Source organism: Chiloscyllium punctatum, chromosome 7, assembly GCF_047496795.1.
Source record: "Chiloscyllium punctatum isolate Juve2018m chromosome 7, sChiPun1.3, whole genome shotgun sequence".
NCBI lineage: Eukaryota > Metazoa > Chordata > Chondrichthyes > Orectolobiformes > Hemiscylliidae > Chiloscyllium > Chiloscyllium punctatum.
In genome coordinates, this window is record NC_092745.1 from 105,720,100 (window position 1) to 105,735,668 (window position 15,569).

Here is a 15,569-nt window from a genome sequence, read left to right on the forward strand (position 1 = left end):
ATGAGTTAGGAAGCATGGATTGAGAGCAATTGTTCCATGGTAAAGGCACTATAGACATGTGGAGACTGTTTAAGGAACAGTAGTTGCAAGTGATGAATAAATATGTCCCTCTGAGACAGGCAAGAAGTGCTAAGGTAAAGGAACCTTGGATGACGAGAGCGGTGGAGCTTCTCGTCGAAAGGAAAAAGGTAGCTTACATAAGGTGGAGGAAGCTAGGGTCAAGCTCAGCTCTACAGGATTACAGGCAGGCGTAGAAGGAGCTCAAAAATGGTCTGAGGAGAGCCAGGAAGGGGGCACGAGAAAGGCTTGGCAGAACGGATTAGGGAGAACACAAAGGCATTTTACACTTATGTGAGGAATAAGAGAATGGTCAAGGAAAGAGTAGGGCCGATCAGGGATTGCATAGGGAATTTGTGTGTGGAGTCTGAAGAGGTAGGGGAAGCCCTAAATGAGTTTTTTGCTTATGTCTTTATGAAAGAAACGAACTTTGTAGTGAATGAAACCTTTGAAGAGCAGGTGTGCATACTGAAATGGATAGATATATAGGAAGCTGATGTGCTGAAAATTTTCTCAAACATTAAGATTGACAAGTCGCCAGGCCCAGACCAGATTTGTCTTCGGCTGCTTTGGGAAACGAGAAATGTAATTGCTTTGCCACTTGCGAAGATCTTTTCATCCTCGAGGTCCACTGGAGTCGTACCTGAGGACTGGAGAGAGGCAAATGTAATTCCTCTCTTCAAGAAAGGAAATCGGGAAATCCCTGGCAATTATAGACCAGTAAGTCTCACGTCTGTCGTCTGCAAGGTGTTAGGATTCTAAGGGATAGGATTTATGACCATCTGGAAGAGCATGGCTTGATTAAATGCAGTCAACACGGCTTTGTGAGGGGCAGGTCATGCCTCACAAACCTTATCGAGTTCTTTGAGGATGTGACTAGAAAGGTTGATGAGGGTCGAGCTGTGGATGTGGTGTATATGGACTTCAGCAAGGCATTTGATAAGGTTCCCCATGGTAGGCTCATTCAGAAGGTCAGGAGGAATGGAATTCAGGGGAACATAGCTGTCTGGATACAGAATTGGCTGGCCAACAGAAGACAGCGAGTGGTAGGAGAAGGAAAATATTCTGCCTGGAGGTCAGTGGTGAGTGGTGTTCCACAGGGCTCTGTCCTTGGGCCTCTACTGTTTGTAATTTTCATTAATGACTTGGATGAGGGGATTGAAGGATGGGTCAGCAAGTTTGCAGATGACACAAAGGTTGGAGGTGTCGTTGACAGTGTAGATGGCTGTTGTAGGCTGCAGCAGGACATTGACAGGATGCAGAGATGGGCTGAGAGGTGACAGATGGAGTTCAACCTGGATAAATGCGAGGTGATGCATTTTGGAAGGTCGAATTTGAAAGCTGAGGACAGGATTAAGGATAGGATTCTTAGCAGTGTGGAGGAACAGAGGGATCTTGGGGTGCAGGTACATAGATCCTTAAAATGGCCACCCAAGTGGACAGGGTTGTTAAGAAAGCATATGGTGTTTTGGCTTTCATTAACAGGGGTATTGAGTTTAAGAGTCGTGAGATCTTGTTGCAGCTCTATAAAACTTTGGTTAGATCACACTTGGAATACTGCGCCCAGTTCTGGTCGCCCTATTATAAGAAAGATGTGGATGCTTTGGAGAGGGTTCAGAGGAGGTTTACCAGGATGCTGCCTGGACTGGAGGGCTTATCTTATGAGGAGAGGTTGACTGAGCTCGGACCTTTTTCATTGGAGAAAAGGAGGAGAAGAGGGGACCTAATTGAGGTGTACAAGATAATGAGCGGCATAGATAGAGTCGATAGCCAGAGACTATTTCCCAGGGCAGAAATGACTAACACGAGGGGTCATAGTTTTAAGCTGGTTGGAGGAAAGTATAGAGGGGATGTCAGAGGCAGGTTCTTTACACAGAGTTGTGAGAGCATGGAATGCGTTGCCAGCAGCAGTTGTGGAAGCAAGGTCATTGGGGACATTTAAGAGACTCCTGGAAATGCATATGGTCACAGAAATTTAAGGGTGCATACATAAGGATCAGTGGTCGGCACAACATCGTGGGCTGAAGGGCCTGTTCTGTGCTGTACTGTTCTATGTTCTATTTGTCTCTGTTTGGCTTGTGCTAGGATGGATATGTTGTCCCAACAAACAGACAAAACACATCCGGAAATCCTAGCCACTCTCTCCTACGTCAAAGAGATCTTGGAAATGACTGCAAGACGACTCAGTCTTCTTGACGTCATGATAGCCCACAAACCCACCAACACACTAAAACAGCAGCTAATGAACTTGAAAGACCCTATTCAGACAACAAACAAAACTAACGTCATTTACAAAATACCTTGCAAGAACTGTAACAAACACTACGTTGGACAAACAGGCAGAAAATTAGCCACAAGAATACATGAACATCAACTAGCTAGAAAAAGACATGACCCTCTCTCACTATTATCCTTACATACAGATAAGGAAGGACACCACTTCAACTGGGACAGGACACCACTTCAACTGGGACAAGACATCCATCCTAGGACAAGCCAAACAGAGACACTCACGAGAATGCCTGGAAGCATGGCATTCCAACCGGAACACACTCAACAAACACATTGACTTGGATCCTATTTACCATCCCCTGAGGAAATGACATCACCACAGGAAATGATATCACCAACCCAAGGAAACCTAAATACATAAATAGAAAGCGCTTCATCCAGAGTTTCACTGATGATGTTACCTAGTATGGTGACAAAGCATATGAAAACGAACGTTCCAGCTCAGCGAGCAAACCTACATCCACACACCAGAGAGTTCTGGTTTTCAACCAAAATGGCCATCAACAAGCAAAGAAATAGATCTGTGTACAAACCACTGCAGAGAAGATCTGGAAGTGACAGTCACCCCAATAGACCAGACCACATTACCTGGATTACACCTCCTCCCCCCTGCCTCCTGTAGAAGCACCATCCCTTATTTCTCCGCCTCTGCCGCATCTGTTCCCAGGATGACCAAATCCACCTTAGAAAATCCCACATAGCCTCCTTCTTCAAAGACCGCAACTTCTCCTCCCATGTGGTCGACGATGCCCTCCAGCTCATCTACTCCACTTTACACATCTCAGCCCTTGAATTCCACCCCTCCAACACAACAAGGACAGAAACCCCCCGGTCCTCACCTTCCATTCCACCAACCTCTCTATAAATCGCATCATCTTCCGCCATCTACAAACAGACCCCACTACTAGGGATATATTTCCCTACCCACCCCTATCAGTGTTTCAGAGAGACCATTCCCTCCGTGACTTCCTTGTCAGATCTACACTTCCCAACAGTCCACACCCCACTCCTGGCACCTTCTCCTGTCACTGCAGGAAGTGCAAAACCTGTGCCCACACCTCCCCCCTTCACCTCTGTCCAAAGCCCCAAAGGATCCTTCCACATTTACCAGCACCTCCACAAATATCATCTACTATATCCGTTGCACCTGATGTGGTTTCCTCTACATCGGGAAGACAGGATGCCAACTTGCAGATTATTTCAGGGACACCTCTGGGACACCTACACCATCCAACACCACCCCCCCCCCCTCCCATGACTAAACAACTCCCCTTCCCACTCCACCAAGGACTTTCAAGTCCTGGGCCGCCTCCATCACCAAACCCTAACCACCTGATACCTGGAGGAAGAACGCCTCATTTTCCACCTTGGGACTCTGCAAGCACACGGGATTAATGTGGATTTCACCAGTTTCCTCATTTCCCCTCCCTCACCTTACCCCAGTCCCAAGCCTCCAACTTGACACCGCTCTCTTGACCTGTCCATTATCTTTCCCATCTATCCGCTCCATCCTCCTCTACGACCTACCACCTTCTCCCCCACCTTCATCTACCTATTGCATTCTCAGGTACCTTACCCACAACCCCACCCCCCTCCCATTTATCTCTCAGTCCCCCAGCCCACAAGCCTCATTCTTGATGAAAGGCTTATACCCGAAACGTTGATTCTCCTATTCCTCGGATGCTGCCTGACCTACGGTGCTTTTCCAGGGCCACACTCTCGACTCCGATCTCCAGCATCTGAGTCCTAACTTTCTCCCACATAAAAACCAAGCAGGACAGAACAACACTTCACGGAAGTCGCACTGATGATGTTACCCAGCATAGAAACGAACCGCTTTTCATGATAATCCAGCAGCTCGGCGAGCTAATCAATCACCTCGTTCACAACCTGAGCTACAGATCTTTGCAAAATCCTGATTTGGAGATGCTGGTGTTGGACTGGGGTGTACAAAGTTAAAAATCACACAACACCAGGTTATAGTCCAACAGGTTTAATTGGAAGCACACTAGCGTTCGGAGCGACGCTCCTTCATCAGGTGATTGTGGAGGGCTCGATCGTAACACAGAATTTATAGCAAAAACTTGCAGTGTGATGGAACTGAAATTATACATTGAAAAATTGATTGTCTGTTAAGCCTTTCATCTGGTAGAATACAGTGATAGTTTCACTTCTTTCATGTGTAAATCACAAAACCCTTTTTTTTAAAGTTGCATTCTCGGGTTAACTGTTCACAATGGTGATAGCTAGACAATATGTTGAAGGTGTTAGCCCCCTGTGTTCTCTGTCTATGACCAACCAACATTGTACACCAGGTACATTGATGACATTTTCTTCCTCTGGACCCATGATGAGGAGTCACTGATAAAACTACACAGTGACATCAACAAGTTTCATCCTACCATCAAACTCACCAAGGACTACTCTCGACTATCTGTCTCATTCTTGGACACGTGCGTCTCCATCAAGGACAGACACCTCAGCACCACACTCTACCGCAAACCCACAGACAACCTTACAATGCTACACTTCTCCAGCTTCCACCCAAAACGTATGAAAACAGCCATCCCCTATGGACAAGTCCTACGCATACATCGGATCTGCTCAGATGAGGAGGAACGTGACGGACACCTGGAAGTACTCAGGGATGCCCTCACAAGAACGGGGTACGATGCTCAACTCATCGACCACCAGTTCCAACGTGCCACAGCAAGGAACCGTAATGACCTCCTCAGGAGACAGACACATGCTGCAACTGACAGGGTACCCTTCATTGTTCAGTACTTCCCAGGGGCTGAAAAATTTCGCCATGTTCTTCATGATCTGCAACACATTATCAATGAGGATGAGCACCTCACCATGACCTTCCCCACACCTCCACTACTTGCCTTTAAACAACCGCCAAACCTCAAACAGATCATTGTTCGGAGCAAACTGCCCAGCTCTCAGGACAACTCCATACAACCCTGTCACGGTGGACGCTGCAAGACGTGTCAGATTGTGGACACAGATACCACTATTACACGTGGGGACACCTCCCACCTTGTACTTGGCAGGTACTCATGTGACTCAGCCAACATTGTCTATCTTATACGTTGTGGGCAAGGATGCCCGGAGGCATGGTACATTGGGGAAACCGAGCAAAGGCTACGACAACGGATGAATGGGCACCGCACAACAATCAACAGACAGGAGGGTTCCCTCCCAGTTGGGGAACACTTCAGTGATCCAGGACATTCAGCCTCGGACCTTTGGGTGACCATCCTCCAAGGTGGACTTTGGGACAGGCAGCAGAAGGAAGTGGCCGAGCAGAGGCTGATAGCTAAGTTCGGTACCCATAGGGAGGGCCTCAACCGGGACCTTGGGTTTGTGTCACATTACAGGTGACCACCATTGCACTACACACACACACAGATATTCCTACACACACACACACTCTCACATACACACGGACACAGGTACACACAGACGCGCACACAGACACCCACACACACCCTTATAGACACACACACTCCCACACTCTCACATGCATCCCCTCACAGACTTAAGACACTCTGCGCTCACCACACACACACACACACTTTCTCACACTCACAACCCCACCCCAGACAGACACACACACACACACACAGACAGACAAAGACCCACATGCACACATATATTTTGTGGGGTGAATTTGTACTTGCAGAGTTACATTGCACTTTGCTCAAAAACTGCATACATTCATGTAGAACTCTGAGCTCAAAAACTGCATGAATTTATGTAAAACTCTGATTCTAATCTAAAAAGTGAGATAACAATCTAAACATCAGGTCATAGACAGAGAACACAGGGGGCTAACACCTTCAACATATTGTCTAGCTATCACCATTGTTAACAGCTAACCCGAGAATGCGACTTTTAAAAAAAGGGTTTTGTGATTTATACATGAAAGAAGTGAAACTATCACTGTATTCTAACAGATGAAAGGCTGAACAGACAATCAATTTTTCAATGTATAATTTCAGTTCCATCACACTGCAAATTTTTGCTATAAATTCTGTGTTACGATCGAGCCCTCCACAACCACCTGATGAAGGAGCATCGCTCTCGAAAGCTAGTGTGCTTCCAATTAAACCTGTTGGACTATAACCTGGTGTTGTGTGATTTTTAACTTTGCAAAATCCTGGTTACCATTGCTTTGTTATCCAGATTCACCAATTGAATGCAAATTCCATCAGGACTGTGTTAGAATTTGAATTGGCCTCTGGGGCCACTGGATCATTACTTCAGTGATTATAGCAGGTTAGAAGGTCATACGACACCATGTTATAGTCCAACAGGTTTATTCAAAATCACAAGCTTTTGGGTGCTGCCCTTTTCTCTGGTGGTGATGAAGGAGCATCGCTCCAAAAGCTTGTGATTTCAAATAAACCTGTTGGACTGTAACCTGGTGTCATGTGACTTCTGACCCTGTCCACCCCAGTCCAAAACCGGCATCTCCATATCATGATTACAACAATAAGTTTCTATTGCTACAAAAACAGACATCAAACATATAAGGAGATGAGCAGGTGACTTAAATTTCAGTCAATTCAGGTAACTTTTACGACGTGTCCAAAAGAAGGAAATAAAGGCAGAGACATTAAGCAACTGAATTCCAGAGGGTAGGAGCTAGGTGTCTAAGGATAGCATAGCTCATACTGGAGAGTTAAAATGGTAATGCTGAACGTTCGGGAAATGAAGCGTAGACTCTATTCTGTGCACAAAAAGAAAAAGACTCTGAGATTCCAGTTGCCTGCTACTTCAGCACACCACCTTGTTCCGTGGCCAACATCTCAGTGCTCTAGTGAAACTCAGCGCAAGCTGGAAGAACAGCACTTTATTTTCCACTTGGGAACTCTTAAAGCCTTCTAGATTCAATATCCAGTCCTACAATGTTAGGGCTTGAGATAGCTTCTACCGTGTCATTACCCCAATACCAACACACCATGGTCTGATTTTACACAAAACCCATTGTTAGCCCCAAACAGTCCCCATGAGTAGCTATCCATTCTCCAAGGCTGACCGTTATCCAATCCTTTGTCTGTCCAACTGTCCTCCTCTCTCTCTTTGGGCACTATTTTTACCTATCATTTATTCCTTACCCGGTCCCTCCACCCTATCTTCTGCATAGAAATCAACATTTTTTAACTATGCAATCACATGAATAACTACCTGTCAGTGTGTGTTTCACATTCTTGGCAATCTTTGGATGAGAATGATTCTTCTGAATAGCCTGTTAGATGTCTTGGTATCTTATAGCAGTAAACGTACTCTCTTTATCAATTACATCAAAATATTCCATCACATTAAACATTTTCCCCAAGTCGTTTACTTAAAAGAGAAAAGAGACCCAGTCTATCAAACCTTGCCTGGTAAATAAAGACATGTAGTTTTGGTATCATCCTTGGAAGTTTCCTCTGCATCCTCTTCAAAGCTTCCATACATATCTCTCGTAAACCGACCTGCAAGCAGTTTGTTGTCTAACCAAGGCTGAGCACTAACTTTGCAGAGCTTTCCTAAGTTTATGTTAGAACTTAGAACATAGAACATAGAACAATACAGCACAGAACAGGCCCTTCGGCCCACGATGTTGTGCCGAACTTCTAACCTAGATTAAGCACCCATCCATGTACCTATCCAAATGCCGCTTAAAGGTCGCCAATGATTCTGACTCTACCACTCCCATGGGCAGCGCATTCCATGTCCCCACCACTCTCTGGGTAAAGAACCCACCCCTGACATCTCCCCTATACCTTCCACCCTTCACCTTAAATTTATGTCCCCTTGTAACACTCTGTTGTACCCGGAGAAAAAGTTTCTGACTGTCTATCTATTCCTCTGATCATCTTATAAACCTCTATCAAGTCACCCCTCATCCTTCGCCGTTCCAACGAGAAAAGGCCGAGAACTCTCAACCTATCCTCGTACGACCTACTCTCCATTCCAGGCAACACCCTGGTAAATCTTCTCTGCACCCTCTCCAAAGCTTCCACATCTTTCCTAAAGTGAGGCGACCAGAACTGCACACAGTACTCCAACTGTGGCCTAACCAAAGTCCTGTACAGCTGCAACATCACTTCACGACTCTTGAATGTTCTATCATTGTAGAAATTAACTGTGTTTGGTTTGCCTTTTGATGCCTGTTAACTGTGGTAAAACTTTTACTGATACATATACTTGCATTCCAAGATCCAATCATTCCTCTACCCCTACTGAGATTTATTTTCCAAATAATGGGATTCCCTATTTATTTTAATAAAATTGATGTTATACTTTATTTGCCAATTGTTTGTCCATTTGCAAGTTTATTCATGTTCTCTTACAATTTGCTGCAATCATATTTAGTATTGACTGTTCACCATGTCATTTGCAAATGTCAAAATTAGGGTTAGAGGAGAAAAACTTAAAAGGGACTAAGGGACAACATTTTCAAGCAGAGGGTCGTGTGTGAATGCAATGAGCTGCCAGAGGAAATCATAGAAATATACGGCATGGAAACAGACCCTTCGATCCAACTCATTCATGCCAACCAGATATCCAAACTAACATAGACCCATTTGCCAGCACTTGGCCCATATCCCCCAAAACCCTTGGTATTTATATACCCATCCAGATGCCTTTTAAATGTTGTACCAGCCTTTACCACTGCAGAGTATAACAGGATCTTGATCAGATGGGCCAATGGGCCGAAGAGTGGCAGATGGAGTTTAATTTGAATTATGGGCCAAGTGATGGCAAATGGGACTAGATTTGTTTTGGATATCAGGTCAGCATGGATGGATTTGACCAAAGGTTTAGATCGGAGTGATGCTGGAAAAGCACAGCAGGTCAGGCAGCATCCGAGCAACAGGATTTTTCTCGGAATTTGACCAAACGGTTTGTTCCATGCTGTACATATTGATGACTCCACCTAAACTGTTAATTTAAAAGTCCCAGGAATATTACATGTGGAAAACCATTTCCCATCTTCTGCCAGGCTGATTGTTTATTTTGCATTCCCTCACTTTATTATCTGTCTTGAATCCAGCCAGTAATCTATTCTGACAATTGCCCCTTGATATCTTCTAGGAATAACAGGCAAATGGAAGTTGCAAAGATAGGGTCAGTCAAGGCTAATAAGGCATTCAAAACAAGGATTAGAAGTTAAAATCCATTTGATGCATGACCAAGAGATGGTCAGCCAACACTGTGATGCGGGAACAATAATTGGCACAACCTAAGACATCTGCAGCAGAGTATCAAATATGTTCAGTTTACAGAGGGTGAAGTGCAGAAAGCCAGTGAAGGGTGGCAAAGACACGAAAGAGAGTAGCAGATGAGCTAAACAGGGGGTGATTTTACGGAGGTAGCCTTTGTGGTGGTGTGTATCTTTGGAAGTGAGTTCTGTCATTGGTCACTGGAGTCGAAACGTTAATTCTGTTTATCTCACCGCAGGTGCTGCCAGACCTGCTGAGTTTCTCCAAAACTTTTTGTTTTTCCTTTGCTTCAAATCTCTACATGATTCCACTCTGTAGGGATTCTATTCTATGCTATTTCTTTATTTTATTTTAAGAATGTAAAGAGACTGGTTGGCTCAGACTATTGGCAGGAAATGGGATGGTATTTGTGACTGGTACTGAAATGAATGACTTCAGTTTCCCCAACATTTAGATACAGGACGTTCCTTCTCCCTTAGGACTGACTGTCCCACATACAACTCTGAGATTTGCAGTTGATTGTAATCACACTTTGTCCATTCGGACTTTCAGTGTCTTCACATCATCCCTCGCCTTCCTTTTCTGACCAATCAGCACTGCCCTGGAATATCACTCACCATTGGATTGTCAGCAGTCAATCAATAATTCGTTTCTCGGGCATTAACCACTAGGAAATTACACTGTTGTTGCCAAGTGCAATTTATATGAAACATTTTCTGTTTCCTGGGAGGGTCTCACTCGGTGGCCATTTGCTTTTCCACAAACCGTCAACATCCATCGGCCCCACCCCCAACCGCTCTACCTCGGCTAATCAGACTCCTTTTCGTCACAAAGCAATTGATCCACACCTGGCCAATCATCAAGCGGTTCTGCGACGGCGGCCAATAGGCTGTGGCATCGGCTCCGCCCACCCACCGACTGCATTACGGACCAACCAGCAGCGGCAGGTTGTTGCCATCAGCCAATCAGCTGGCGGGGCTGCGGCTTTCATGGTCCGCGTGCAGAATTGCACATTGTTGTCCTCGGAGGAGACAGAGGTCTGGGCGATGAGGTCAGTCAATCATTGGCGAATGGGTCAGTGACGCTGGAGAGGAGGACCCAATGAGACTGCGGCTTTGAGGAGGAGCTTGTGAGGCAGCAGTTAGAAAGGCTGCAAGAAATCTCGATTGTTAAGGTGAATGGTGGCAAGGAAATGGAAAGAAGATGTGGGAAGTCTGATACCACCCGGCCCTCTCAGCCCTTTGTCGTCATTTGACTCATTCCAGGGGATCGTGGTGAACACAGAACCAGAAAGAAAGTGTTGTCTCCAGAAGAGCATGAAGCAAACCAAACTGAGCAGCTCATGTGTGTTGCCCAGGCCTTGAATTTAGTGTCATTTGGGTTTGGAGGGGGGAGGGATGGTTGCTGGCTGGCTGGCTGGTGAACAATACACTGTCTGTCGGTGAGATGGAAGTAGCCCATAGACCGAGTGATAGTTGTCAAGAATCACATTTGAAGCTTCACAATCACCAATATTACCACTAATGATATTTACTAGACTGAGTTTCAATCTCTTCTCCACTCGACATGTGGAGCAAGGAAACCTCACTGAGACAGCTGAATGCCTCACTGAAAAGAAGTGGCCCAGTTGTTTGTCAGCAGTGGAGAATACACGGGCCGTGAGAGGGAAGATGTAAAAAGAGCATGCTTCATCTCTCCATCCAGCCCTCTGCACCAACCCCACACAGAGTCAGAAACGTGACTATGGCAACGCATGATGATCTGGCCCCCTTTGAAGGTCTTCCAAGAAGCTGCAGATATCAGCACTGACCTACAGCAAAACCTTGAACCTCTTAAGGCACTGTTGCTGGCTTTGCTGGGGGTATCCCCTCCTTAAAATTGGAGCCAGTCCACCTATGCTTTGTGGATCCAGAGAAGAGGCTGCTTCTGTGCATTCTCATTAGAGGTTCCTGCTCCAATGACATATGTTGCCTATGGTGCAGTAGAAACAGTTTGGGGCAGTATAGTGGCTCAGTAGTTAGCATTGTTGCCTCAGAGTGCCAGGGACCCAGGTTTGATTCTACCCTCAGGCAGCTGTCTATGTGAAGTTTGTACATTCTTCCCGTGTCTGTGTGGGTTTCCCCTGGATACTCTGGTTTCCTCCCATAGTCAAAAGATGATCAGGTTAGGTGGACCTGCCATGCTAAATTGCCCATGGTGAAAGGGATGTGTAGGCTTGGTAGATTAGCCATGGGTCTAGATTAGAGTGGTGCTGGAAAAGCACAGCAGTTCAGGCACCATCCGAGGAGCAGTAAAATCGACGTTTCGGGCAGAAGCCCTTCATCAGGAAGAAAGGCAGTGAGCCTAAAGGGTGGAGAGATAAGTGAGAGGAGGGTGGGGGTGGGGAGAAAGTAGCCATGGGAAATAGAACATAGAAGATTACAGCACAGTACAGGCCCTTCGGCCCTCAATGTTGCGCTGACCTGTGGAACCAATTGAAGCCCATCTAATCTACATTATTCCATTCTCATCCATATGCCTATCCAATGACCATTTAAATGCCCTTAAATATGGTGAATCTGCTACTGTCGCAGGCAGTACATTGCACACCCCTACTACCTTCTGAGTAAAGAAACTACCTCTGATATCTGTCCTAAATCTATCACCCCTCAATTTAATGCTACGTCCCCTCATGCTAGCCATCGTCATCCAAGGAAAAAGGCTCTCCCTGTCGAAACCTCTGATTATCTTACATGTCTCAATTTAGATTAGATTTCCTACAGTGTGGAAACAGGCCATTTGGCCCAACAAGTCCACACCGACCCTCCGAAGAGTAACACACCCAGACCCATTTCCCCTGACTAATGCACCTAACACTATGGGCCATTTAGCATGGCCAAATCACCCGGCCTGCCTATCTTTAAACTGTGGGAGGAAACGAGCACATGGAGAAAATCCATGCAGACATGGAGTGGATGTGAAAACTTCACACAGTCACCCGTGGCTGGAATCAAACCTGGATCTCTGGTACTCTGAAGCAGCAGTGCTAACCACTGAGCCACCATGCCATCCCAAGTCACCTCTCAACCTTCTTCTCTCTAACGAAAACAGCCTCGTCCCTTAGCCTTTCCTCATAAGACCTTCCCTTCATACCAGGTAACATCCTGGTAATTCTCCTCTGAACCCTTTCCAAAGCTTCCACATCCTTCCTATAATGCAGTGACCAGAAATGTACGCAATACTCCAAATGTGGCCGCACCAGAGTTTTGTACAGCTTGCAGCACGATCTCATGGTTCCAAACTCAATCCCTCTACTAATAAAAGCCAACACATTGTATGCCTTCTTAACATCCCGATCTACCCTGGGTGGCAACTTTCAAGAATCTATGTACATGGACACAGAGATCTCTCTGCTCATGACACTACCAAGAATCTTACGATTAGCCTAGTACTTTGCATTCCTGTTACTCCTTCCAAAGTGAATCACCTTACACTTTTCTGCATTAAACTCCATTTGCCACTTCTCAGCCCAGCTCTGCAGATTATCTATGTCTCTCTTTAACCTACAACATCCTTTGTCACTATCCACAACTCTTCTGACCTTAGTGTCATCCGCAAATTTACAAACCCATCCTTCTCCACCCTCATCCATGTAATTTATAAAAATGACAAACAACAATGGACCCAAAACAGATCCTTGCGGTACTCCACTAGTAACTAAACTCCAGGATGAATATTTTCCATTAACCTGTCTTCTTTCAGCTAGCCAATTTTTGATCCAAACCACTAAATCACCCTCAATCCCAAGTCTCCACATTTTGTGGAATAGCCTACTGTGGGGAACCTTATCAAACTCCTTGCTGAAATCTACTGCTTTACCCTCATCCATTTGTTTGGTCACCTTCTCAAAGAATTCCATAAGGTTTGTGAGGTACGACCTTACTCTTCACAAAACCATGTTGACTATCCCTAATCAACTTATTCCTCTCCAGATGATTATATATCCTATCTCTGATGACCCTTTCCAACACTTTACCCACAACTGAAGTAAGGCTCACTGGCCTATAATTTCCAGAGTTGTCTCTACTCCCCTTCTTGAACAAGGAACAACATTTGCTATCCTCCAGTCTCTGGCACTGTTCCTGGAGACAATGACAACATAAAGATCAAAGTCAAAGGTTCAGCAATCTTCTCCCTGGCTTCTCACAGAATCCGAAGATAAATCCCATCCAGCCCAGGGGATTTATCTATTTTTACACTTTCCAGAATTACTAACACCTCCTCCTTATGCACCTCAATCCCATCTAGTCCAATAGCCTGTATCTCAGTATTCTCTTAGACCACATTGTTTTTTCCAGTGTGAATACTGACAAAAAGTATTCATTTAGTGCTTCCCAATCTCTTTGGGACTCCACACACAACTTCCCACTACTATGCTTGATTGGCCCTAATCTTACTCCAGTCATTATTTTATTCTTGATATACCTATGGAAAACCTTAGGGTTTTCCTTAATCCTTGAGATCAGCCAACGACTTCTCATGTCTCCTCCTGACTCTTCTCAGCTCTCTCTTTAGATCTTTCTGGCTAATTCGTAACTCTCAAGTGCCCTAACTGACCCATCACATCTCATTCTCACAAAAGCCTTCTTGACAAGAGATTCCTTAGTAAACCACGGCTCCTGCGCTCAACAACTTCCTCCCTTACATACTTATCAAGGATCCACAGTAACTAGTCCTTGAATAAGTTCCACATTTCAATTGTTTACATCCCCTGCAGTTTCCTTCCCCATCCAATGCATTCTAAATCTTGCCTAATCATATCGTAATTGCCTTTCCCCCAGCTATAACTCTTGCCTTCTGGTATATACCTATCCTTTCCATCACTATAGTAAATATAATCGAACTGTGGTCACAATCACCAAAGTGCTTTTTTTTTAGAATCGATTACTTACAGTGTGGAAACAGGCCCTTTGGCCCAACAAGTCCACACTGACCCACCGAAGTGTATATCACCCAGACCCATACTCCTACATTTACCCCTTCACCTAACACTACAGGCAATTTAGCATGGCCAATTCACCTAAATCTGCACTTTTTTGGATTGTGGGAGGAAACCGGAGCACCCGGAGGAAACCCACGCAGACACAGGGAGAATGTGCAAACTCCACACAGAGAGTCGGCTGAGGCGGGAATTGAACCTGGGTCTCTGGCGCTGTGAGGCAGCAGTGCTAACCACTGTGATACCGTGCCGCCCACCTCTGTGCTCACCTACCTCCAAATCTAACACCTGGCTGGGTTCATTACCCAGTACCATATCTAATGTGGCCTCGCCCCTTGTTGGCCTGTCTACATACTGTGTCAGAAAACCCTCCTACACACACTGGACAAAAACGGACCCATCTAAAGTACTGGAACTATAGTATTCCCAGTCAATATTTGGAAAGTTAAAGTTCCCCATAACAACTACCCTGTCACTCTCGCTCCTATCAAAGACCATTTTTGCTATCCACTACATCTCTGGAACTATTTGGAGGCCTATAGAAAACTCCCACCAGGGTAACCTTTTCTGTTTCTAATCTCTGTCCATACTACCTCAGTAGACGAGTCCTCAAATGTCCTTTCTGCAACTGTAATACTGTCCTTGATTAACAGTGCCATATCACCTCCTCTTTACTATTTTCACTGTTCTTACTGAAATATCTAACTCCCGGAAGCTGCAATAACCATTCCTGTCCCTGCTCTACCCATGTCTCTGAAATGGGCACAACATCGAAATCCCAGGTACCAACCCATGCTGCAAGTTCACCCACCTTATTCCGGATGCTCCTGCCGTTGAAGATGACACACAGCAAACCAATTTCTTGCCTGTTGGTGCCTTCTTGCGATCTTGACAGCATAGTTCTGACTTCACTACTCTCAACCTCCCATATACTCAAACTACAATTTAGGTACCTGTCCCCCTGCTGAATTAGTTTAAACGCACCCAAAGAGCAAATGTCCCCCCCCCCCAGGATATTGGTA